This window comes from Arachis ipaensis, chromosome B01 (assembly GCF_000816755.2).
Source record: "Arachis ipaensis cultivar K30076 chromosome B01, Araip1.1, whole genome shotgun sequence".
NCBI lineage: Eukaryota > Viridiplantae > Streptophyta > Magnoliopsida > Fabales > Fabaceae > Arachis > Arachis ipaensis.
Genome location: NC_029785.2, coordinates 73,459,073 through 73,482,364, shown reverse-complemented (window position 1 = coordinate 73,482,364; position 23,292 = coordinate 73,459,073). Strand labels below are relative to the sequence as shown.

The following is a 23,292-nucleotide window of genomic DNA, read 5'->3' as shown; positions in this document are numbered from 1 at the left end:
AGCATCACCAACAAGTCCAACAAGTTGGGCGCGGCAGCTCTGGCCACCACCCACAAGTCGGACACGTCAGCGCTGACCAGCACAGAAGATCTCGTCCGAGATCGACCTACAGTTTCAGGTAACCCTCGGAACAAGCACTGCTTCCCTTATCTGGGCCTGTTCTCGGTGTTCAGGGAGTAGTTTGAGCTCTTCTTTATGTGCCCTGAGATTGCCAACCTCATCATAGAATCTCACCCTTGGACTTTACTCGTTGACTTCAACTGGTATCATGGCTTCTATGCCATAAGCAAGTCGAAAATGTGTTTCTCTAGTAGCTGATTGAGGCGTCGTTCAATAGGCCCAGAACACTTGAGGGAGCTCCTCGACCCAAGCCCCCTTTGCATCTTGAAGCCTATTCTTCAGTCCGGCCAGTATGACTTTATTGGCTGCCTCGGCTTGCCCATTTGCTTGTGGGTGTTCAACCGAGGTGAACTGGTGCTTGATCTTCATACTGGCTACCAAGTTTCTGAATGTAGAGTCGGTGAACTGGGTTTCACTATCCGTGGTGATGGAATGGGGAATTTGATAAACCCCGTTTTAGGGTTTATCTTGTGATGAATTTAGAGTATTTTATCAACCTTTTCTCATATTTATTCAATGAAATAGCATGGTTTTGTGATTCTCCCTTGATTTGTGCTTAAATGTGAAAACATGCTTTTAGACCTTTAATTTGATGATTTTTATTCACCTTTGATTCCACTAGATGCCTTGATTTTCTTGTTAAGTGATTTCAGGTTGAAAAGGCTAGGAATGGATCAAAGGAGTGAAGAGGAAAGCATGCAAAGTGGAGAACACATGGAAAAAGCCAAAGATTTGGATGCAACCATCCACGTGCACACGCAATGTACGCGCACGCGTGGATCGCGAAAACTCAAGGGACGCGCACACGTGCTGTACGCATACGCATCCGTGCCAGCACGTGATTTTAAAGTGAAAACGTGCCCAGCGAATTCTGAGAGCTGCGGGGCCCAGTTTGCAACCAACTTTGGCGCCAAAATGCTTTAAAGGACCAAGGATTAAAGAGCAAGGGGGGATTCCATCACTTTACACATAGTTTTAGTTTAGAGAAGGCCTTAGTTAGTTTTAGAGAGAGAAGCTCTCACTTCTCTCTAGGATTAGGATTAGGTTTAGGTCAATAATTTTAGATCTAGGTTTTAATTCATGTTTTCATCTACTTCTACTTATCAATTCTTTGTTGTTACATCTTGTTCTTCTATTCCTTTGTTGTAATTTCTTCTATTTTGTTTCCATACTTTGTTGTAGATCTACTCTTGTTCATTCTATTTTCCTTCAATTCAATTTGAGGTAATTCATAATAATTGTGTTCCTTTTGATTGTGTTGTTAATTTGTTGCAATAATTGTTGTTAGATTTCATTCTTGTTGCCAATTTACTATGCTTTTCTTTTATGCCTTCCAAGTGTTTGTAAAAATGCTTGAGAAGATGTTAGAATAGAATTTTATGTTCTTAGCTTGGGAAGGTAACTTAGGAATTCTTGAGTTACTAATGTCCAAGTGATTAATAGTTTGTAACCATTGACTCTAGCTAATAATTGTGTTCCTTTTGATTGTGTTGTTAATTCGTTGCAATAAATGTTGTTAGATTTCATTCTTGTTGCCAATTTACTATGCTTTTCTTTTATGCCTTCCAAGTGTTTGTAAAAATGCTTGAGAAGATGTTAGAATAGAATTTTATGTTCTTGGCTTGGGAAGGTAACTTAGGAATTCTTGAGTTACTAATGTCCAAGTGATTGATAGTTTGTAACCATTGACTCTAGCTCTCATTAATTCCATTAGTGAATAGCTAGGACTTATGGGCTTGGATTGATGCAACTCATTTGTCTTTCTTTTACTTGTTAGAGGATGACTTAATGGGATTGATCCTTGCAATTATCATATTGTGGTTAGTGATAAGGATAGAGAGCCTTGATCACCAAACCTTGCCAAGACCTTTTTGTCATTTGATTTCCTTTATCATTTACTCTCCTAGTTTCTTGTCCATGATGAGCGGATAATTTATACGCTTTTTGACATTATTTTTAAGTAGTTTTTAGTATGATTTAGCTAGTTTTTACTATATTTTTATTAGTTTTTATTCAAAATTCACATTTCTGGACTTTACTATGAGTTTGTGTGTTTTTTTGTGATATCTAGTATTTTCTGGCTGAAATTGAGGGACCTGAGAAAAATATGATTCAGAGGATGAAAAACGACTCTAGATGCTGTTGGATTCTGACCTCCCTGCACTCAAAGTGGATTTTCTGGAGCTACAGAAGTTCAAATGGTGCGCTATCAATTTCGTTAGAAAGTAGACATCCAGCGCTTTTTAGCAATATATAATAGTCTATACTTTGCTTGAAGATAAATGACGCAAACTGGCGTTCAACGCCAGCTTCCTGCCCCATTCTGGAGTTAAACGCCAGAAACAGGTTACAACCTGGCGTTTAACTCCAAAAACAGCCTAGGTACGTGTAAAGCTCAAGTCTCAGCCCCAACACACACCAAGTGGGCCCTAGAAGTGGATTTCTGCACTATCTATCATAGTTTACTCATTTTCTGTAAACCTAGGTTACTAGTTTAGTATTTAAACAACTTTTAGAGATTTATTTTGGTACCTCATGACATTTTACGCGTTTCATATTGTATTTCTGACGGCATGAGTCTCTAAACCCCCATGATTGGGGGTGAGGAGCTCTGCTGTGTCTCGATGAATTAATGCAATTACTTCTATTTTCTATTCAAACACGCTTGTCTCTGCTCTAAGATATTCACTCGCACTTAACCATGATGAATGTGACGATCCGTGACACTCATTACCATTCTCAACCCATGAACGCGTGCCTGACAACCATTTCCATTCTACCTTAGATTGAGTGTGTATCTCTTTGATTCCTGATTCACGCGTTTGATTGCATCTCCTGACAACAGAGCATTCGAATCCGTGAGATCAGAGTCTTCGTGGTATAGGCTAGAATTATTGGCAGCCATTCCTGAGATCTGGAAAGTCTAAACCTTGTCTGTGGTATTCCGAGTAGGATCTGGGATGGGATGACTGTGACGAGCTTCAAACTCACGAGTGCTGGGCGCAGTGACAGACGCAAAAGGATCAATGGATCCTATTCCACATGAGTGAGAACCGACAGATGATTAGCCGTGCGGTGACAGCGCATTTGGACCATTTTCACTGAGAGGACGGATGGTAGCCATTGACAACGGTGATCCACCAACATACAGCTTGCCATGGAAGGAGTCTTGCGTGTGTGAAGAAGAAGACAGTAGGAAAGCGGAGATTTAGAAGACAGAGCATCTCCAAAACCCCAATCTGTTCTCCATTACTGCATAACAAGTATTATTTAATCTACGCTTTTTACTCTTCATAAATATAATCACCCTTATCATTGGTTTCCTGACTAAGAATTACAAAATAACCATAGCTTGCTTCAAGCCGACAATCTCCGTGGGATCGACCCTTACTCACGTAAGGTATTACTTGGACGACCCAGTGCACTTGCTGGTTAGTGGTACGAGTTGTGAAAAGTGTGATTTACAATTCGTGCACCAAGTTTTTGGCACCGTTGCCGGGGATTGTTCGAGTTTGGACAACTGACGGTTTATTTTGTTGCTTAGATTAGGAAAATTTTGTCTTTTGGGTCAGAGTCTTTTATTTTCTTTTCAAAAATTTCCAAAAATTTATTATTTTTCTTTATTAATCTTTAGAGTTTTCTGTTTAAGTTTAGTTTCATATTTTATGTTTGGTGTCAATTGCATGTTTTTTTTATTTTCGTTTAAATTTTTGAATTTGTGTTCATTGTTCTTTCTTGATCTTCAAGTTGTCCTTGCTATTTTTCTTGTTTGATCTTTAGTTTTTCCTGTCCTGTGTCTTTTCTTATTTTTCTTGTGTGTTTTCAAATTATCAGTTTCCAAAAATTTTTATACATTGAATATTTTCTTAAAAAAAAACACGTTAAATTTATAGCTCAGTTGGGTAGAGCGTTGTGCTTATGTTCTTGGTAATTGAGTATCTTCCTTTTAAAACTTTTTAAAAATAATTTTTCTTTGATTAAATCTTGTGCCAAACTTTTAAGTTTGGTGTTCTCTTGCTATCTTTCTTTAATTTTCGAAAATTTATTTTTAGTTTTTCTAAAAGTTTTAAGTTTGGTGTTCTTTTTATGTTCTTGAGTCTTTGAAACTTATTCTTGTTGTTCTTGTGAGTCTTCAAGGTGTTCTTGAGTCTTCTTTATATTTTGATCTTAAAATTTTTAAGTTTGGTATTCCTTGGTGTTTTCCTTCCAAAATTTTCGAAAAACAAGGAACATTAGATCTAAAAATTTTAAGTCTTGTGTCTTTTGTGTGTTTTTCTCTTTCTTTATTAAATTCAAAAATATCTTTTCTCTTTATTTCAATTAATTTTTGAAATTTCCCTTTAAAAATTCAGATTTTTATTTTAAAAACTTTCTATTTTATCTTATCTTAGTTTTAAAAATTCAAAATTCAAATCTTTTTCTAAAATCATATTCAAAAATTTTCAAATCTTTTCAATTAATTAGTCAATTTAACATTCAAATTTCTTCTTATTTTCTTTTTCTTTTAATTTTCGAAATCTATATTCTGTCTTCTAATTATTTTACTTCATTTTATTTCATTTTTTGGTTATTTTTAATTAAATAAAACAAAAATAAAAAAATTACATTTTACTTGCAATTCACATAATATCCCTTTCTCCGTCATGGATCTAAATGGAAATGAACAGTCCAGAAGGACTCTGGGATCATATGCTAATCCCACTACTACTGCATATGAGAGTAGTATCTGTATACCTCCCATCAAAGCAGGCAGTTTTAAGCTAAATCCTCAGCTCATTGTCATGGTACAACAAAACTGCCAGTATTCCGGTCTTCCACAAGAAGAACCTACTGAGTTTTTGGCACAATTCTTGCAAATTGCTGACACAGTACGTGACAAAGAGGTAGATCAGGATGTATACAGGTTGTTACTGTTTCTGTTTGTTGTAAAAGATCAAGCTAAAAGGTGGTTAAATAACCAACCCACAGCAAGCATAAGAACATGGAAACAGTTATCAGAAAAATTCCTGAATCAATATTTCCCTCCAAAAAGGATGACACAGCTAAGGCTGGACATCCAAGGATTTAAACAAGAGGATGATGAATCCCTTTATAATGCCTGGGAAAGGTACAGAGGGATGCTAAGGAAATGCCCCTCTGAAATGTTTTCAGAGTGGGTGCAATTAGTCATCTTCTACTATGGGCTTACAGAAAGAGCTCAGATATCTCTAGACCACTCAGCTGGTGGATCTATACACATGAGAAAAACTATTTAAGAGGCTCAAGAGCTTATTGATATAGTTGCCAAAAATCATCATCTGTACATAAGTAGTGGGTCTTCCATAAAAGAAGAAGCCAAAGCAGTGTCTACTGAACTTGGTCCTCCAGAACAAATTGCTGAACTCAATCAACAATTGTGTTTTCTAACAAAACAGCTAGCAGAATTCAAGGAGATGCTACAAGACACTAAAAATGCTAATAAAAATATGGAAGCACAATTGAATCAAACAAAACAGTAGTTATTAAAGCAGATAACAGAAGAGTGCCAGGCAGTCTAATTAAGAAGCGGAAAAACATTAAATACCTCACTTCAGAGCAGCAGAAAGCCAAGAAAAGAACAACTGATAGAGGATGAGCAAAATATTATCCAAAATCTCTCTGAGGACAGTAAGAGCCCAAGGAGGAACAACACTGGCGTTCAAACGCCAGAAAAGGATGCAAAGTTGGTGTTAAACGCCCAACCCATGCGCAGTTCTGGCGTTCAAACGCCAAAAACAGGGAAGGAGCTGGCGTCAAACGCCCAATGGAAGCTCAGTTCTGGCGTTCAAACGCCAGTGAGGGATCAGATACACACAAGTGTTGATAGCAACCCCTCTAAAAAGGCTTCTCCAACCACCTCTGTAGGAAATAAACCTGCAGCAACTAAGGTTGAGGAATACAAAGCCAAGATACCTTATCCTCAAAAATTCCGCCAAGAGGAGCAGGATAAGTAATTTGCCCGCTTTGCATACTATCTCAGGACTCTTGAAATAAAGATTCCGTTTGCAGAGGCACTTGAGCAAATACCCTCTTATGCCAAGTTCATGAAAGAGATCTTGAGTCATAAGAAGGATTGGAGAGAAACTAAAAGAGTTTCCTCACTGAAGAATGCAATGCAGTCATTCTGGAGAGCTTCCCAGAAAAGCTTAAAGATCCCGGGAGCTTTATGATACCATGCATATTAGAGGGTAATTGCACCAAGACAGCTTTATGTGATCTTAGAGCAAGCATCAACCTAATACCTGCATCCACTATCAGAAAGCTTGGTTTAACGGAAGAAGTCAAACCAACCCGAATATGTCTCCAACTTGCTGATGGCGCCATTAAATACCCATCAGGCGTGATTGAAGACATGATTGTCAGGGTTGGGCCATTCACCTTCCCCACTGACTTTGTGGTACTGGAAATGGAGGAGCACAAGAGTGCTACTCTCATTCTAGGAAGACCTTTCCTAGCAACTGGACGAACTCTCATTGATGTCCAAAAGGGGGAAGTAACCCTGAGAGTCAATAAAGATGAGTTTAAGTTGAATGCTGTCAAAGCCATGCAGGATCCAGACACACCAAAAGACTGCATGAAAGTTGATCTTATTGACTCTTTGGTAGAAGAGATCAACATGGCTGAGAGTCTCGAATTAGAGCTGGAAGACATCTTTAAAGATGTTCAGCCTAATCTGGAGGAATCAGAGGAATTGAAAGAGCCTCTGAAACTTCCTCAGGAAGAGAAAAAACCTCCTAAACCCGAGCTCAAACCATTACCACCATCCCTAAAATATACATTTCTGGGAGAAGGTGACACTTTTCCGGTGATCATAAGCTCTACTTTAAATCCCCTGGAAGAGGAAGCGCTACTTCAGGTGCTAAGGACACACAAGACAGCTCTTGGGTGGTCCATAAGTGATCTTAAGGGCATCAGCCCAGCAAGATGCATGCACAAGATCCTATTGGAGGACAATGCTAAGCCAGTGGTTCAACCACAGAGGCGGCTAAATCCAGCCATGAAGGAAGTGGTGCAGAAAGAGGTCACCAAGTTATTGGAGGCTGGGATTATTTATCCTATTTCTGATAGCCCATGGGTGAGCCCTGTCTAAGTTGTCCCCAAAAAGGGAGGCATGACAGTGGTTCATAATGAAAAAAATGAACTGGTTCCTACAAGAACAGTTACAAAGTGGTGCATGTGTATTGACTACAGAAGGCTCAATACAGCCACGAGAAAGGATCATTTTTCTTTACCATTCATAGACCAGATGCTAAAAAGACTAGCAGGTCATGATTATTACTACTTTTTGGATGGCTATTCAGGCTACAACCAAATTGCAGTAGATCCCTAGGATCAAGAGAAAACAGCATTCACATGTCCATCAGGAGTATTTGCCTACAGAAGGATGCCATTAGGGCTGTGTAATGCACCTGCAACTTTTCAGAGATGCATGCTCTCTATTTTCTCTGATATGGTGGAAAATTTTCTGGAAGTCTTTCATGGATGACTTCTCAGTATATGGAGACTCATTCAGCTCCTGTCTTGATCACCTGACACTGGTTCTGAAAAGATGCCAAGAGACTAACCTGGTTTTAAACTGGGAAAAATGTCACTTTATGGTGACTGAAGGGATTGTCCTTGGGCACAAGATTTCGAACAAGGGAATAGAGGTGGATCAAGCTAAGGTAGAGGTAATTGAAAAATTACCACCACCTGCCAATGTTAAGGCAATCAGAAGTTTTCTGGGGCATGCAGGATTCTATAGGAGGTTTATAAAGGATTTTTCAAAAATTGCAAAACCTCTGAGCAACCTGCTACCTGCTGACACGCCATTTGTGTTTGACACAGAGTGTCTACAGGCGTTTGAAACTCTGAAAGCTAAGCTGGTCACAGCACCAGTTATTTTTGCACCAGACTGGACATTACCATTCGAACTAATGTGTGATGCCAGTGACCATGCCATTGGTGCAGTATTGGGGCAGAGGCATGACAAGCTTCTGCATGTCATTTATTATGCTAGCCGTGTTTTAAATGATGCCCAGAAAAATTACACAACCATAGAAAAAGAATTGCTTGCAGTGGTTTATGCCATTGACAAGTTTAGATCATACTTAGTAGGATCAAAAGTGATTGTGTACACTGACCATGCTGCTCTTAAATATCTACTTACAAGCAGGATTCAAAACCCAGGCTCATAAGATGGGTGTTGCTTCTGCAAGAGTTTGATATAGAAATAAGAGACAGAAAAGGGATAGAAAACCAAGTGGTTGATCATCTGTCCTGGATAGAACCAGTAGAAGGGGCATCCTTTCCCTCTATTGAGATCTCTGAAACCTTTCCGGATGAGCATTTGTTCGCCATTCAGGAAACACCATGGTTTGCAGACATTGCAAACTATAAAGCTGCAAGGTTCATACCCAAGGAGTACAACAGGCAACAAAAGAAAAAATTAATTACTGATGTAAAGTACTACTTGTGGGATGAACCCTATCTCTTTAAGAGACATGCAGACGAAATAATCCGTAGGTGTGTGCCTATAGAAGAAGCATAGAAGATCTTATGGCATTGCCATGGGTCACAATATGGAGGCCATTTCAGAGGTGAGCGAACAGCCACCAAGGTCCTCCAATGTGGCTTCTACTGGCCTACCCTCTATAGAGATTCCCGTGAGTTTGTACGTAACTGTGACAGTTGCCAGAGATCTGGTAATCTGCCTCATGGTTACACCATGCCTCAACAAGGAATCTTGGAGATTGAGTTGTTTGATGTATGGGGTATTGACTTCATGGGGCCTTTCCCACCATCATACTCAAACACTTATATTCTGGTGGCAGTCGACTATGTATCCAAATGGGTAGAGGCCATTGCCACACCCACTAATGATACTAAGACAGTGCTGAAGTTCCTCCAGAAACATATCTTCAGCAGGTTTGGTATCCCTAGAGCACTAATTAGTGATGGGGGCACTCACTTCTGCAACAAACAACTTTACTCTGCTATGGTCCGGTATGGAATTAGTCACAAGGTGGCAACTCCATATCATCCACAGACAAACGGGCAAGCTAAAGTCTCTAATAGAGAACTACAAAGAATCCTGGAACGGACTGTAAGTACCCGTAGACAGGATTGGGCGAGAAGCTTGGATGATGCTCTGTGGGCTTACAGAACAGCATTCAAGACTCCTATAGGGACCTCTCCATACCAGCTTGTGTATGGTAAGGCTTGCCATCTGCCCGTGGAACTGGAGCATAAGGCCTACTGGGTAACCAGATTCCTAAACTTTGATGCCAAATTAGCTGGAGAAAAAAGATTGCTCCAGCTGAATGAGCTAGAGGAATTCAGACTCACTGCTTTCGAAAATGCCAAGCTTTACAAAGAGAAAGCAAAAAGGTGGCATGACAGAAAGCTATCCTCTAGAGTCTTTGAACTAGGACAAAAGGTTCTACTGTTTAACTCTAGGCTCAGGCTATTCCCCGGGAAACTGAAATCCCGGTGGAGGAGACCATATGTGATTACAAGTGTGTCACCGTATGGCTATGTGGAGCTTCAAGACATTGATTCTAATAAGAAGTTCATTGTTAATGGACAGAGAATCAAGCATAATCTTGAAGGCAATGTTGAGCAAGAGTGCTCAAGACTGAGGCTAGATTAAAAGCTCAGCAAGGTCCAGCTAATGACAATAAAGAAGCGCTTACTGGGAGGCAACCCAGCCATTAGTAAAGCTTTTTATTTATTTATTTAATTTTAATTATACAAGTTTAATATAAATAATCTTCAAGGTAAAGAATTAATTGCATAAGTTCACAGGGTTACAGAAGGATTCAGAATACAAAACAGGGAGAAGGAGCTCACTGGCAAGAAAACGCCGGTAAGAGGTATATTTGGGCGTTAAACGCCCAAAAGAAGCATTTACTGTGCGTTTAACGCCAGTAAAGATACCTTTCTGGCGTTTAACGCCATACCTGCAGCATCCTGGGCGTTTAGAAAAATGCCCAGTGACGAAAGATTTCTGGCGTTTAACGCCAGCCAGAAGCAACAGCTGGGCGTTAAACGCCCAAAAGAGGCTACAGATGGGCGTTAAACGCCCAAAACAAGCAGCAGTTGGGTGTTTAACGCCAGGATTGTGGAGGGGAGGAAGTTTTTGTTCCCAACTTGGATTTTTTTAAAATTTCATATTTCCATCCATTTTTCTTGCATAAACATGTTCCCATACTTTCATTTTTCAAACTTTTTTTTATCGTAATCCTAAAATTAAATCTTTCTCAATTCTTCTTCAACCTCTTCTCAAATCTTTTTTCAAAATAAATCTATCTTTTTCAAATTTTTTTCTTTTCTCAAACTCATCAATATCTTTTTCTAATCTTCACAATATTTTTAGAACAAATCTATCTTTTTCAAATATATTTCATATCTTTTCAATTTTAAATTACATCTTTTCCTATCTTACTTATCTTTTCCAAATCACATTTTCTATCATATCTTTTTAAAAGATTTTCGAAAACCCACCCCCTCCCATTTAAATCCTCGTTCGGCCTCCCCCCTCTCATCCACAAATTCGAACTTGGCTCTCCTTCTATCCCTCTCCTTTCTTTTTTTTTTTACTTGAGGACAAGCAAACCTCTAAGTTTGGTGTGTTTATCCGTGATCACTAAGCCAATACCCACCAAGATCATGGCTCCTAAGGGAAAACAAACCAACTCAAGAGGCAAGAAAGAGAATATTCCAAAACCACTTTGGAATCAAGGGAAGTTCTTAACCAAAGAACATTCAGACCATTACTACAAAATAATGGGTCTAAGGTCAGTGATCCCGGAAGTTAAATTCGATCTGAAAGAAGACGAATATCCGGAGATCCAAGAGCAAATTTGAAGCAGGAGCTGGAAAGTCCTAGCTAATCCTGAAACAAAGGTGGGAAGAAACATGGTTCAGGAATTCTACTCTAATCTATGGCAGACAGACAGACAGAGAATAGCTGGAACCGCATTCTATGACTATCAAACTCTGGTCAGAGGGAAGATTGTTCACACCCACCCTGACAAAATAAGGGAGGTCTTCAAGCTGCCTCAACTGTAAGATGACCCAAACTCCTTTAACAGGAGAATGATGAGACCAAATCAGAGCTTGGACAAAATCCTAGAGGACATATGCCTTCCTGGAGCCAAATGGACAACCAACACAAAGGGTGTCTCAAACCAACTCAAAAGAGGAGATATCAAACCAGTCGCCAAAGGCTGGATGGACTTCATTGGGCGCTCTATACTGCCCACTAGCAACCGCTCTGAAGTCACCATCAAAAGAGCAGTAATGATTCATTGAATTATGCGGGAAAAAGAAGTGGAAGTTCATCAGCTGATTTCTTGTGAGCTTTACAAAATTGCAAACAAGAACTCCAAAGATGCCAAATTGGCTTATCCAAGCTTGATCTCCCTGTTATGTAAAGATGCTGGAGTAAAAATGGGAGTATATGAGTATATTTCAGTTGAGCAACCAATCACCAAAAAGTCAATGGAAGGACAAGTGCAGGACGACCCCATCAAGAGGAGAGCACAGGAGTTTCTCCCAAAAATTCCTCAATTTGAATACTAGAGGGCGCCTAGAAGCATCTATCACCAAGTTGCAAGAAGCTATGGATCAACTGAAGGAAGAATAGCAAAATCAAAACAGCATGCTCTGCAAACTGCTTAGGGAACAAGAAGAGCAAGGGCGTGAACTGAAAGAACTGAAGCGCCAGAAGCTATCTCTTGAAGGGCCAAGCAAAGGTTGTTGAGTTCTAACTCTGTGATAAGCTTTTATCTATTTTAAGAGTATATGAGTATTAAAATTAGAGTCATTTGTCTTTATGTCTTTAGTTTCTTTTCTTTTATTACTAAGTGTCTGCTTTTATGCCTAATTTATATTATTTCCATTAAATAATAAATAAAGATTAGAGTCTATGCCTTAAAGTTATGAGCATCCTATGAATCCATCACCTTTCTTAAATGAAAAAATGTTTTAATTACAAAAGAACAAGAAGTACATGATTTCGAATTCATCCTTGAAATTAGTTTAATTATTTTTGATGTAGTGACAATACTTTTTGTTCTCTGAATGAATGCTTGAACAGTGCATATGTCTTTTGATATTGTTGTTTATGAATGTTAAATATGTTGGCTCTTGAAAGAATGATGAAAAGGAGAAATGTTATTGATAATCTGAAAAATCATAAAATTGATTCTCGAAGCAAGAAAAGCAGTGAATATAAAAGCTTGCGAAAAAAAAAAGCAAGCAGAAAAAGCCAATAGCCCTTAAAATAAAAAGGCAGGAGTAATAAAAAGGATCCAAGGCTTTGAGCATCAGTGGATAGGAGGGCCCAAGGGAATAAAATCCTGGCCTAAGCGGCTAAACCAAGCTGTCCCTAACCATGTGCTTGTGGCGTGAAGGTGTCAAGTGAAAACTTGAGACTGAGCAGTTAAAGTCAAGACCCAAAGTAAAAACAGAGTGTGCTTAAGAACCCTGGACACCTCTAATTGGGGACTTTAGCAAAGCTGAATCACAATCTGAAAAGGTTCACCCAGTTATGTGTCTATGACATGTATCTATCCGGTGGTAATACTGGAAAATAGAGTGCTTAGGGCCACGGCCAAGATTCATAAAGTAGCTGTGTTCAAGAATCAACATACGGAACTAGGAGAATCAATAACACTATCTAAATTCTAAGTTCCTATAGATGCCAATCATTCTGAACTTCAATGGATAAAGTGAGATGCCAAAACTATTCAAGAGGCAAAAAGCTACTAGTCCCGCTCATCTGATTGGAGCTACGTTTCATTGATATTTTGGAATTTATAGTATATTCTCTTCTTTTTATCATATTTGATTTCTAGTTGCTTGGGGATAAGCAACAATTTAAGTTTGGTGTTGTGATGAGCGGATAATTTATACGCTTTTTGGCATTGTTTTTAAGTAGTTTTTAGTATGATTTAGCTAGTTTTTACTATATTTTTATTAGTTTTTATTCAAAATTCACATTTCTGGACTTTACTATGAGTTTGTGTATTTTCCTATGATTTCAGGTATTTTCTGGCTGAAATTGAGGGACCTGAGAAAAATCTGATTCAGAGGTTGAAAAAGGACTGCAGATGCTGTTGGATTCTGACCTCCCTGCACTCAAAGTGAATTTTCTGGAGCTACAGTAGTCCAAATGGTGCGCTCTTAACTGCGTTGGAAAGTAGACATCCAGGGCTTTCCAACAATATATAATAGTCTATACTTTGCTTGAAGATAAATGACGCAAACTTGCGTTCAACGCCAGCTTCCTGCCCTATTCTGGAGTTAAACGCCAGAAACAGGTTGCAAAGCAGAGTTAAACGCCAGAAACAGGTTACAACCTAGCGTTTAACTCCAAAAATAGCCTAGGCATGTGTAAAGCTCAAGTCTCAGCCCCAGCACACACCAAGTGGGCCTCGGAAGTGGATTTCTGCACTATCTATCATAGTTTACTCATTTTCTGTATACCTAGGTTACTAGTTTAGTATTTAAACAACTTTTAGAGATTTATTTTGGTACCTCATGACATTTTACACGTTTCATATTGTATTTCTGATGGCATGAGTCTCTAAACCCCATGATTGGGGGTGAGGAGCTCTACTGTGTCTCGATGAATTAATGCAATTACTTCTATTTTCTATTCAAACACGCTTGTCTCTGCTCTAAGATATTCACTCGCACTTAACCATGACAAATGTGACGATCCGTGACACTCATCACCATTCTCAACCCATGAATGCGTGCCTGACAACCACTTCCATTCTACCTTAGATTGGTGTGTATTTCTTTGATTCCTAGTTCACGCGTTTGATTGCATCTCCTGACAACAGAGCATTCGAATCCGTGAGATCAGAGTCTTCGTGGTATAGGCTAGAATTATTGGCAGCCATTCCTGAGATCTGGAAAGTCTAAACCTTATCTGTGGTATTCTGAGTAGGATCTGGGATGGGATGACTGTGACGAGCTTCAAACTCACGAGTGCTGGGCGTAGTGACAGACGCAAAAGGATCAATGGATCCTATTCCACATGAGTGAGAACCGACAGATGATTAGCCGTGCGGTGACAGCGCATTTGGACCATTTTCACTGAGAGGATGGATGGTAGCCATTGACAACGGTGATCCACCAACATACAGCTTGCCATGGAAGGAGTCTTGCATGCGTGAAGAAGAAGAAAGTAGGAAAGCAGAGATTCAGAAGACAGAGCATCTCCAAAACCTCAATCTGTTCTCCATTATTGCATAACAAGTATTATTTAATTTACACTTTTTACTCTTCATAAATATAATCACCCTTATTATTGATTTCCTGACTAAGAATTACAAAATAACCATAGCTTGCTTCAAGCCGACAATCTCCGTGGGATTGACCCTTACTCACGTAAGGTATTACTTGGACGACCCAGTGCACTTGCTGGTTAGTGGTACGAGTTGTGAAAAGTGTGATTTATAATTCGTGCACCAGTCCAAAACCCCAAATTATACATGTCCATAACCAATAACAAGAACACTACCCTGAATTTCTTTGAGAGACGACCCGAGGTTTAAATACTTCGGTTATTAGAATAATTAGGGGTTTGTACTTGTGACAAACAAAATATTTGCATGAGAGGATTATTGTTGATTTGCAAACTATACTTCGACGAGATTTCATTTGAGAAATTCTACACTGTCAATAAACCATTCATCAGAATTCCATACATGGTAATGATATTTTTGTAGAGGAACTTCCTACTTCTCTGAGCTGTAATGGTGGCCAAGGGTTCTACTTCAATCCACTTTGTGAAGTAGTCTACTCCCACTATGAGGTATTTTACTTGTCCAGGCGCTTGGAGAAAGGGTCCGAGTAGGTCTAATCCCCATTTTGCAAAAGGCCATGGAGAAGTTATGCTGATGAGCTCTTCGGGGGGGAGTGACATGAAAGTTGGCATGCATTTAGCATGGCTGACATTTCTTCACGAAGTCGGTAGCATCCTTCTGCGAGGTCGACCAGTAAAACCCGGCTCGGATAACTCTTCTGGCTAGAGTCCTTGCTCCGAGATGATTTTCGCAGATGCCATTGTGCACTTCTTCCAAAACTTCTGTTGTCTTTGAGGTCGGGACGCACTTCAGCAATGGTGTGGATATTCCTCTTCTATAGAGGATATTTTTCACCAACTTTTAACTTTGTGCCTCCCTTCGAATTTTCTTGGCTTCTTTTTCCTCCTTGGGTAGGATGTCGAATTTTACGTATTTGATTAATGGGGTCATCCACCTGAGGTCCAAGCCGGATACCTCTGGGACATCTTGTTTAGCCTCTTTTTTCGTGACTGAGGGTTCTTGGAGAGTTTCCTGGATCAGGCTTCTGTTATTCCCCCTGGCTTGGTACTTGCTAACTTGGAAAGGGCATCCGCTCTACTATTAAGATCCCAAGTTATGTGTCTGACCTAAGTCTCTGAGAATCGCCTAAGGTACTCCAAAGTTTTGTCTAAGTACATTTTCATATTTGGGTCTTTAGCCTGGTACTCTTCATTAATTTGAGAAGTCACCACTTGAGAGTCACTGAAGACCACTACTTTGGTCGCACCGACTTCTTTTGCTAGCTTCAACCTGGCAACCAGGGCCTCATATTCTGCCTTATTGTTGGAGGCCGGAAATTCAAATTTTAGGGAGACCTCTATTTTGGTTCCTTTTTGGTTGAACAGTATTATGCTTACGCCGCTTCTGACTTTATTGGAAGAGTCGTCCACATACAACTCCCAAGTTGTGGAGGCCTACTCCTCTTGATCTCCCACGTATTCTGCCATGAAGTCGGTTAGGAACTGGGCTTTAATCGCTGTCCGAATTTCATACTTTAAGTCGAACTCGGATAGTTCTATAGCCCATTGAACCATTCTGCCTGCAATATCTATTTTTAGAAGAATTTCTTTAATGGGCTGGTTCGTTCGAACTTTTATTGTATGAGCTTGAAAATAAGGCTGTAGCCTTTGAGACACCACTATTAGGGCATACGCAAACTTCTCGAGTTTTTTATACCTTAACTCGGGGCCTTGTAGAACTTTACTGGTGAAGTATACAGGATGCTACCCGACCTCATCTTCTCGTATTAGTGCTGATGCCACAACCTTTTTGGCTACAAACAAATACAAGACGAGTTCTTCCCTAATTTTAGATCGGGTCAGAACGGGAGGTTAGCTCAAAAACCTTTTGAACTCCTGGAAAGCTTCTTTGCATTCAGAAGTCCATTCAAACTGGAATCCTTTTCTTAATAGAGAAAAAAGTGGTAGGAATCTCAATGTTGATCTTGCTAAAAATCTGGAGACAGCTACAAGTTGGCTGTTCAACTGCTGGACCTCCCTTAAATAGGTCGGGCTCTTCATTTCCAGAACTACTCTACACTTATCGAGGTTAGCTTCAATCCCCATTTGTGTTAGCATAAACCCTAGAAACTTTCCAGCCACTACTGCAAAGGTGCACTTTGCGGGATTCAATCTCATCCCGTGCGCCCTTATGGTGTTGAAGACTTGTGAGAGGTCAGTCAGGAGGTCGGCCTCATCCTTGGTTTTTATTAACATGTCATCCACATAAACTTCCATTAAACCTCCAAGGTGAGGTGCAAACACCTTGTTCATTAACCTTTGGTATGTGGCTCCTGCATTTTTTAACCCGTAGGGCATGACCACATAGCAGTAATTCGCTCTAGGCGTGATGAAAGATGTTTTTTTCCTAATCCGGACTGTACATCAGGATTTGATTATATCCCGAGTACGTATCCATGAATGACAAGTATTGATATCCCGAGGTGGAGTCTACTAGGATATCAATATTTGGAAGAGGGTATGGGTCTTTTGGATATGCCTTATTCAAGTCGGTGTAGTCGACGCACACCCTCCACTTGCCGTTCTGCTTCTTGACTAGCACCACGTTTGCCAGCCAGGCCGGATACTTGACTTCTCTGATAAAGCCGGCCTCTAAGAGGGCTTGTATTTGCTCCTCGACCACTTGAGCCCGTTCTGGACCGAGCTTCCATATTCGCTGTTGGACAGGTCGGGACCCTGGGTATACCGACAATTTATGCGTCATGAGTTTAGAATCTATCCCGGGCATATTGGAAGCTTTCTAAGCGAAGAGGTCAGAATTTTCTTGTAGGAGCCTTATCATCTTTTGCTTCAAATCCTCTTTTAAATTGGCTCCTATATTGGTATTCTTTCCGTCTTCCTGCCCGATCTGTACTTCTTCAGTCTTCGCTCCGGGTTGTGGCCTCAATTCTTACCTAACTCGGATGCCTCCGAGTTCAATGGTGTTCACCTCCTTGCCTTTACCCCTTAGGTTTAGGCTTTCGTCGTATCACTTTTTCGCCAGCTTCTGATCTCCCCTGATGGTTGCTATTCCTTCTGGTGTTGGAAATTTCATGCAAAGATGGGGGGTAGATACCACTGCCCCAAGCCGATTTAGGGTCGTTCTACCTATCAAGGCATTATAGGCCGAGCCCAGATCGATGATAATGAAGTCGATGCTTAGGGTTTTGGATTTCATTCCCTTTCCAAAAGTTGTATGTAGGGGTATGAATCCTAATGGTTTTATTGGTGTGTCCCCCAGCCCAAAGAGGGTGTCAGAGTATGCCCTTAACTTCTTTTTATCCAATCCTAACTTGTCAAAAGCTGGTTTAAAGAGGATGTCTGCTGGGCTTTCCTGATTCACCAGGGTTCTGCGTAGATGAGCGTTGGCGAGAATCATGGTAATTACCACCGGATCGTCATGTCCAGGAGCAATACGCTGCCCGTCTTCCTTGCTGAAACAGATGGTTGGGAGGTCGAGTAGTTCGCTCCCGACCTAGTAAACTTCCTTCAGATGTCTTTTACGAGATGATTTTGTGAGTCCTCCTCCAGCAAACCCTCCCGAGATCATATGTATATGTCATTCTGAGGTTCATGGTGGCGGATCTCTCCGATATTCCTCATCTCGTTTCTTTTTTCCATGATTGTCCAACCTTTCCATGAGATATCTGTCAAGTCGACCTTCCCTGGCCAGCTTTTCTATCACATTTTTTAAGTCATAACAATCATTGGTAGAGTGCCCATATAACTTGTGATATTCACAGTATTCGCTATGACTCCCCCCTTCTTGTTTTTGATTGGCTGAGAGGGAAGTAACTTTTCAGTGTGGCAAATTTCTCTGTAAATATCAACTAAGGAAACTCGTAGGGGAGTGTAAGAATGATATCTTCTAGGCCTTTCAGACCCGACTTCTTCTTTCTCTTTGGGCTCCCTCTCCTTTTCCTTTGACGAGTTAGGGTGCCTGGATCGCCAGCTCGGTTCCCGCAGTCTAGCATTTTCTTCCATATTGATGTACTTTTCTGCTCTTTCTTGTACATCACTCAAAGAAGTCGGATGCCTTTTCGAGATGGACTAAGATAAGGAGCCTTCTCGGAGTCCATTTACTTGGCCCATGATCACTGCTTCTATAGGCAGGTCTTGAATTTCTAGGCATGCCTTGTTGAACCTTTCCATGTAATCCCTCAGGGGTTCTCCGATCTCCTATTTTACTCCCAGGAGACTAGGCGTGTGCTTGACTTTGTCATTCTAGATTGAAAGTCGCATAAGGAACTTACGCGAGAGGTCATCAAATCTGGTGACCGACCATGGGGGATCGAACCACTTCATGCCTTTGTCAAAGTTATTGGAAAGGCTTTGCAGTGGGTAGCGTCAAAAGCGTGATAAACCACTATTTTATGGTTTATTTTGTATTGAATTGAGTAGATTTTATCAACTATTCCTACACTTATCCATATAAATTGCATGTTTCTAAGTTTCCTTCCTAATTTTGTGCTATGATTGAAAACATGCGTCTTAGGCCTTAAAATCACTAATTTTTAGTCCTCTCTTACTACCATTCGATGTCGTGATGTGTGTGTTAAATGATTTCAGGGTTTATAGGGGTGCAATGGCATAGAGGATGGAAAGGAAGCATGCAAAAGTGGAAGGAACACAAGAAATTGAAGTTTTCAGAAGTTGGTAGCAACGCGTACGCATGGACGATGCGTACACGTGACCAAGTCATAACCAAATGACGTGCACGTGTGGCTGACACCTACGCGTGGCCAGTGAAAAGTCCAGCGATGCATACGACTGGCTGACGCGTACGCATGACGGGCGTCACATGCTGCAATCAACAGAAAACGCTGGGGGCAATTTCTGGGATGCTTTTGACCCAGTTTCAGGCCCAAAATTACAGATTAAAGGATGCAGAGTGAAGCTGGAAGGATCATTCAATTCACTTTTCATTCATTCACACTTTAGGTTTAGATGTAGGTTTTTAGAGTGAGAGGCTCTCTCCTCTCTCTAGGTTTTTGGGTTTTTAGTCTTGTTCCTTTTCAAATTCAGATTTCTACCTTACTTTAATTTAGTTTTCTTCTACTTTTATTTGTTCTAGTACTTTAGTTTATCTACTCCTCTTGTTGATTTCTTTATGTTGCCAAGTTAGTTTATGAATTCTTCTTGTTTCCTTTAATCCATATTAATGCAATTTATGTTTTCATATTTATGATTGCTTTCTTTAATTTGTAGTTATTGTTTCCTCTTACAATTGTTAGTCTTAGATTTGCTATGTCTTGTTAGTTTTCTATGTTTTTATTTTGTACCTTCCAAGTGTTTGATAAAATGCTTGGTTAGATTTTAAATTAGATTTTTATGTTCTTGACTTGAATTGATTAATTAGAGACTCTTGAGTTATCAAAATCTCTTGTTGATTGGTAATTAAAGATTGTCGGTTAGCTTGAACTTCACTAAATCTAGTCTCTCATCATGAGTTGACTAGGACTTTTAAACTCAAGTTGATTGTATGCACTTGACCTTCCTCCATTGGTTAGAGGTTAACTAAGTGAAGGCAATTCACATTTACCATCACAATTGACGATGATAATGAGGATAGGACTTCTAATTCTCAATCCTTGCTAAGAGCTTTCTTAGTTATTAGTTTATTTTTCTCGCAATCTATATTTTCTTATTCCTTATTTCAAAAACCCCAAAAATATACTTTTCCATAACCAATAATAAACTACACTTCCCTGCAATTCCTTGAGAGACGACCCGAGATTTGAATACTTCGGTTATTTTATTGGGTTTGTATTTATGACAAACAATTTAAACATTGACCGAGGATAATTTGTTGGTTTAGAACTATACTTGCAACGCGATATTTCTGTGAAAATCTTTGCCGACAATTTTCCTCCGTCAAATTTTTGGCACCGGTGCCGAGAATTGCAAATGTGTGCCTTATTATTGGTTATTGTGAATATTGTGAATATGTTTGCCTTTTCGGTTCTTTGTTAGTTGTTGCTAGCTTTAGGAGTTTATTTTCATTATTTCTTGTTATTTTTCGTTTCTATTTTCTCTTGTTACTATAAATTCTCACCCCTTTGACTACGAGTTTGGTTCAAATTATGTTGTAGGAAATGGAAGCTACAATGAGAACATGCATCAAGGTTGGGATAATCAAAGGTGGGAGGAGTCTCAAGATATTAGTAGCTCAATATATTAATCCACTTTAAACTAACATAAAAAGAAGAAACAAAGATTCTATAGTGGCATTACCTCAGCTGCAAGACAACCTGCTTTTCACTCTTCAACTTGTGTGACCCGGCCAACCCAGACGAATACCTCAGCACCACAGTCCAAATACTTAGTTCTTCTAATCAAGATTCCCTTATGTCTCCAAAAGTTCATTTAAAAGTAGCACAAAATAAATGCACATGCCCAGCACAAAGTTTTTCAGAATGCTCATGCATGCATAGAGCTCCCATGTCATACCTTCCAGCCAGTGGTGGACCCTACAAGTAATCATTAACTGTGTGAGGCTTAAAAAACTGGGATAAAATACAAAATAGCTCAGGGGACCTTGTTCCCCTCTAAATCAATACCAGTCCAAAATCAGCAATTTTCATGAGAATTCTCAAGACATACTTTACAAGACTACTGTTCAAACTCTTCCAACAATTAGCCAAAACATAAGCAGATTCATTTACCCTTCTAGAAACATCAACCTTTCCTCTTGTATAGCATCCTATGCTGTTTGGTGCAGCTTGAACTACTTCCAAAATCGCCTGCTTTGCGGCCGCTTGAAAACTTGAATTCGTCCTAGTTTTGTTTCCACAAACAGCCTTGTCCCCTGGCCCTGCATACTCATCAAAGAAGCTATAATTTTCAGACCTCATGAAGCATCCATCAAGAAATATTTGGGACATTGTGGCTTAAAGCAAACATGTTAAGGAACTAGTTTATTGCTCAACAATGAAATACTATCATTAACTATAACTTTGCAAAAGCAATATCAGGACAGCAAAAAGAGATCAAATTAAACATGACCTGAAGTATTGCAATAGCAGTTATCATGCAAATTGAAATGAGTTTAAAATGAAGATGTAAATTAAAGGATACAGTGAGAAATATCCATCAGGCCTCAAAAAAGTAACTCTCTGACCACCATTGAGTATAACTTTGACATTCGACACTTTTCCAAGAATTATATAGTCTTTTGTTCCTAAATCTGCAAACAAATTTATGCACATCATTAACAAGAAATGGATGTAAGGAATGGATGCACACAAAGGAATGGATGCACACCATAATGAACTCTAGCAAAATCTTGCTGAATTTTACTCAATTAACATTATCAGATACACCTAAGTAAATGAAATGACACCAGAGATGCTAACAGGCTCTGACATCCATCTTCCTAAATATTTCAAATTACAATTGATACTATAAACCAACCGAAGCTTCAAATTAGATGAATCCTGAATGACTAAATCAAACTTGATTTTGGTGTGAACTCCAAAACAATATGAACAACTTGAACTGACATATGACCCCAAGCACCATTACCAGTCCCATCAACAATTCAAAGTCAATCTCACATATTAAAGTGCTTTAGTGCATCTACATATTAAAGTTGAAAGCTTTACTTCATATAAAGTTTATTGAACAAAATATAAAAAATCTACCAATTCGAATGCAATGGTTATTCGCATCAGTCACCATCCAACAATTAGATTTTGAATTAACTAAAAAGTAAGAAAATAAAAATCAGAGTGACAAAAAAGAAAAATAAAGCATACTGTTGGGGATCTTCACTCAACCATAAATGGTGTAACCTTCAGCGGATCTGAAAAAAACAAATTAGGATTAAAATTGATCCACATAACATAATTCTAAACCGGAGAGAACAAATGGAAAATTAGGGTTAAGGGACGAGAATTAGGGTTAAGAAAAACAGGGAAGGGACAGGGTTAGGGCTAGGGATAATGAAATCGGAACAGAATCAAAAAGGAAGGGTTAGGGCTAGGGACGAAGGAGGCGGAGGCCTACCTGAACTAACAGCGACGAGAAGAGACGATGACAAACCTCCGGCGAGGAGAGAAGAAGCAGCGCGAGAGCGGCGGCGGAGGGAGCTCGTAAGACAAGAGCACGGCCGAGAGAGCTCGTGTGACGACAAAAGGAGCAAACGCATTGAGAGCGGCGGTGGAAGGAGCTCGTGCGACGCGAGCGGCGGCGGCGGCGACAGTGGAGGATGTCACATCTTCAATGGAGAGAGAGAAGGCATGGGAGTAATTCAAGGAGAACGTGAAAAAAAAAAGTGAACTGAAGTATTGGAACCAAAGTGACCCATTTCCTTATTCTAATATATTTTCGACGAAAAATTTTAAATTACAGACGAATTTTCTGTCTGTAATAATTGAATAAAATACAGCGTTTTGTTTATTTAATTACAGACGAATTTTCCGTCTGTAACCATTTCTCACGAAAAAAATAATTTTATCGACAGAATTATCGACGGATTCTATTTTCTGTCTGTAATTTATGCTAATTCATTTTTTTTATTTTCCGACAAAAAAATTCCTCTAAAATTTCATCTGTATTTCCGTGGGATAAAATCCGTCGGAAATATCCATCTGTAATAACTATTTTTCTAGTAGTGAGCACGATTAACGTGCAATAACCTATCCCACACTACCTTAACACACAGGATTAAAAGAACATGCCTATATTTATTTAAATACATTCATATTATTTTCAAATTAAAAGAATATATTTATTTAAAATAATAAAAATATATTTATTTAAAATTCTAAAATTTTGATTCAATTTACTTGTATTAATTTCAAAATAATTTA

General features: G+C 39.4%; 1 long non-coding RNA gene across 1 annotated transcript; it reads right to left on the bottom strand.

The window, feature by feature from the left end:
* On the bottom strand, positions 1,135-21,149 carry LOC110270837. Its single transcript, XR_002360475.1, has 4 exons — positions 21,083-21,149; positions 7,644-7,654; positions 6,166-6,168; positions 1,135-1,148 (listed from the first exon to the last, which is right to left on the bottom strand). It is a non-coding gene; the product is annotated as an uncharacterized LOC110270837 (long non-coding RNA).